The sequence below is a fragment of the Panthera leo genome, chromosome A2, assembly GCF_018350215.1.
Source record: "Panthera leo isolate Ple1 chromosome A2, P.leo_Ple1_pat1.1, whole genome shotgun sequence".
In the NCBI taxonomy this organism is placed as follows: Eukaryota; Metazoa; Chordata; class Mammalia; order Carnivora; family Felidae; genus Panthera; species Panthera leo.
The window spans coordinates 130,688,752-130,693,113 of NC_056680.1; the positions used below are offsets into that span (position 1 = coordinate 130,688,752).

General features: G+C 32.7%; 1 pseudogene; it reads left to right on the plus strand.

Annotated features, from left to right (window-relative positions):
- Positions 1 to 3,300: 3,300 nt before the first annotated feature.
- LOC122213530 lies at positions 3,301 to 3,747 on the plus strand (annotated as a pseudogene).
- Positions 3,748 to 4,362: the final 615 nt, after the last annotated feature.

The window sequence follows — 4,362 nt, forward strand, 5'->3', positions numbered from 1 at the left end:
TGCTATTTCCAGGTCTAAAATGTTTGGCCACGTCAAGTAAAAATACCCTGTAATGAAATTAACTTTATTTTTTAAAAGTTATTTGTACTTCTGTATGTCTTTAGAATATTTTAAACACCTTGAGAGTAGTGACTATGTCTTACTCATTTTGTATTTCCTTAATGGTAAGGCACATCAAAGACTGTTCAACTATCATAATGTTCATGACAATTTCACTTATACCAAATTTTACTCCAAACATAATGTGTTCTAATTGATTCTAATGTGAGTAGTTATAAAAATATCTTCATTTAGAATTTCACTAAGAAATAGATTTTTCTGTCATACTAGGGCTTACTAGGAAGATGAAAGTATAGGATATTTTTAGCCTGTACTGACAGGGTTTCCAATCTGATATTTATTGATCTTTTGTAGATATTCTAGCTATTAGAAAGGTTGAAAAAATATATTTCAAAGACCTGTAGTACAAATGAAAAAGAAAAGAAACAACTGAAATTAGTTTTTCACAGCTATAAAATAATGAAAGCCAAATTTTGTTTGAAACAAGGTATATGTTCTTTATTTTGAAAATAGTAAAGTTGAACAGATAGGCATTTAAAAATGATCTTCATGTGCAGTCTGTATTTTGAATAAGAATTGGTGTTGACGTTGAGTTTGGGGAAAAAAATCTTTGAATGAGTTATGAACATTTACAGTTAATATTTTGATTGTATTGTGTGCTTTAGATACAGATGTATAGAATGTAATTATTTTGGCATTATTTCAAACAGAATACTTGAACTCTTTTAAAGTGTTATATTTTTCTCTTTAATGTCAGTAATAACTTAATTTTCCATTGAAAACAACATCACTAATGTTAGACCAGAATCCCTAACAGAAAAGCTAAACACTGTTAGTACTATGAGTTTGATCTAACCCTTTAATCCTCAGATATCCCTTTAAAAAAAAAGAAAAAATTCCCAGGAGCAAACACTTCATTAAAACATCATGACTTATGCACTCCTTTTCCTCAACATCTTTCTCTTGGCAATGGAGAATAGATTTTTTACTGAATTTTGACTAAGTGGGCATAAAAATGAATCTAATGCTTTGCCATTTTTGTTTTATTTGGAAAATGTTAAGAATTCAAACTTTTATAATACATTCTAAGTGGCTTTTATATCTGGAGAGTAAAAGCCTTCAAGAGTGTTCCTAACATCCTACTTATACCTTCGCTAGGAAATGTTTGACTATATATGCAACTTTAAAAAAAAATATTTATTTATTTTGAGAGAGAAAGAGAGCATAAGCAGGGGAGAGGCAGAGAGAGAGAGAATCTCAAGCAGGCTCCACATGTCAGCACAGAGCCGGATGTGGGGCTCAAACCCATGAACTGTGAGATCATGACCTAAGCAAAAACCAAGAGTTGGACGCTTAACCCACTGAGCCACCCAGGTGCCCTGACTCTATATGCAACTTTTAAAACTGATATTTTGTCAACCACTGAATTCTAACTAACATTGTTTATCATTGGCAAATATTTCAATATTGTCTTTTCTGTGAAAAATGTTAGTGTCATGTGGAAAGACAATTACATCCTTCAGCCCTACCAGACTCAGTCCTTATATTTCTTCTGGGATCATTTCTGTCTCTCTTAATTTACTTATGGAAGTGGATGTAGCAACTAACACTACAATATAATTGTATATCTTGCTGCCATAAGAGGATTTTATTTTTAAGAAGACATCATTTTCTGCTTCAGGATAGAAGTAGATATTTTTTAGTGTCATGTTTGTCCTAAACCCAGCTGTGCTACCGAGGTATCTGGTTTTCATTATTTTTGATGAGGAGAGCACTGTTCCTAAACTCAAATAAAGAAAGACATGTGAGTATGTTTGGTTGATGTTACAATTCAACACTTAAGCTTATTATTAGCTATGACTTTCTACATCCTGGAGTCCACATACTTTGCCATTTCTGAAATCTGAACTCAGGTACACAGGACAGTTCTTTAAACAGAGACACAAAAAATTATTATTCCAAAGTTATTATTTTAACCAAATGCAATTGGAACTCAGCAATTTTGAAATGTGTCATTTTCCCCCAAAGGAACTTCTGGGAACAGTGCCCAAATAAACTTTTATCTTCTGAAACAAAACTTGAAGTTTAGCAAAGTATTTCTTACCACACATACATATCATTATATGAAAAAATTAAAGACATCACATCATCCCTAGTGTCCAGATTAGTTGAGTTAGTATTCAATTTTAAATGAGAAAAGAAAATTTTGTTAAATTGAGAGTCTCCCCCCAAAGAGAGTATTTCATTGCTAAGGGAAATATGTCACTAGAAGATAAATAGAGTTTATTTCAGAGATATTTGTGATCATTGTTTCTTAACCTTACCAAAAATATCTTGATGTTTATCTAAATTTAGATAAGAAAAGATAAAAATAATGGTTTAAAAAGTAGTTTACTTATTTCATTTATAAGGAACATTGTGTGTGCATCTGATTTATATCTATTTGTCTTTGCTCTTATTAATCTTTGTATCAGTCAATACACCCTTGAGAATTTTGTAATAATCCCATATAACCAATGTGAGTAACTTCTATATCTTTAAGTATAAATATCTTTGGTCATATGTGATCTGTGAACTCATAGGTATTAATATCATTAAAATGAATCATTTGGAAACTTAACATTTGTGTATGAATTCCAAGGAAAGCTCAATTTACACTAATTCCGCTGCATGAAGACAATTGAAATGTCTTATATCTAAAGTCCAGCATTTATATTCTTTCTGGTTATTACTGAGTCATTAGGGACAAAGCATTGACAAAGGTCCTAATGAAATTGGATTATGTTGTTATGGATTCAGTGATTTAAAACATGATTTGCACAATTTTCACTCTATACCAACATAAATTAAAATTCTTAAGTACTACCTCCATCTTGGTATCCCTCTGCTCAGAAAAATTTTGCTAACCCCCAAAATTCTATGGTGAAATTATTGCCTTTTGATATAGGAGGAGCTTATTTTACTGTATGCCTACCTGTATTTTCTATTTAAGCTTTGAGCACATTCATACGTAAATTCTCACAAGTAGTCATATTTATTTATTTGTTAACTTCTGAAATTCAGTCTTTTCATTTCTAGCTCCCCAATTAATCATCCTTGGTGAATCAGGTGTAGAGGCTGGAAATTCAGAACCATGGATAGTTTTGTGTTGTTGAAGTCATTGGCTTCCTTTGGTAGAGAGTCAGCCTTGCCTGACCTATGTGTCCACCACTGATGAATCTACTGGCTCTCTGGAGCACAATGTCTGGTTCCTCCACCATCACCACTATGAAGAAAATGGTTCAACAGTTCTAACTGGTAGCCTAGTCAGGCTCAACCACGTGAAGGTTTCCTAGGCAGCTACAGATTTGAAACAATTCTGTCTGCAGAATGCTCAACATGACCCCCTGCTGACTGGAGTATCTTCAAGTATAAATTTCTTCAGACTCCAGAATGTCTGTTCATTTTTGTATGAATCTTTGGATGGTTTTCTAAACCACTTTTCATGAACCAGTGAATATTCAAAAGAGGACTAAATTTGAAGCCTGTACAAAAGCTTATCCCTATAACACATGCTATACTATACAAACTTCTACTTTTATCAGTCCTTAACATCTACTTTAAATTTTCATAAATTTCTATTTCACAGGGGTAATTCTTTTATACACACTGGCAGCAGCATTCAATAAAGTACTGAGTGTAAAAAGATAGAGTCAGCCTTGATAACCCTGCTTTTTTGAAAAAATTTTTATTGCAGTATAATTAACACACAATGTTATATTAGTTTCAAGTAGATAATATAGTGACTATGATTCAGCAATTCTATGCATTGCTTACTGCTAATCAAGATAAGAGTCTTAATCCCCTTTATCTATTTCACCCATCCCCCACCCCCATGCCCCTGGCAACCACCAGATTGTTTTGTTTTTAAGAGTCTGTTTTTTGCTTGTTTGTTTCTTTGTTTAGTTTCTTAAATTCCACATGAGTGAAATCATATGGTATTTGTCTTTCTCTGTTTGACTTATTTCAGTTAGCATCATATCTTCTAGGTCCATCCATGTTCTTATAAATGAGAGCTCTCAGTCAGAATTTTTGTGGATCCTCAAACATCCAGTTTACGTTCTTGACTTTACCTTGAGTTTAACCCACGAATGCCAAGGAAAGCCTATTCTCTTAGGTGTTTGCACTCCAAGTCATGTTGGCAGTGAAGTATATCTTTTACATACATAATGTCTTTATCTGCATTACAGTCTCTAAGGTTTTTGACAGAGATCTATAGTTTATAAAGCCTTATTAACTTATTGGCAGAGTCCAACTATATGT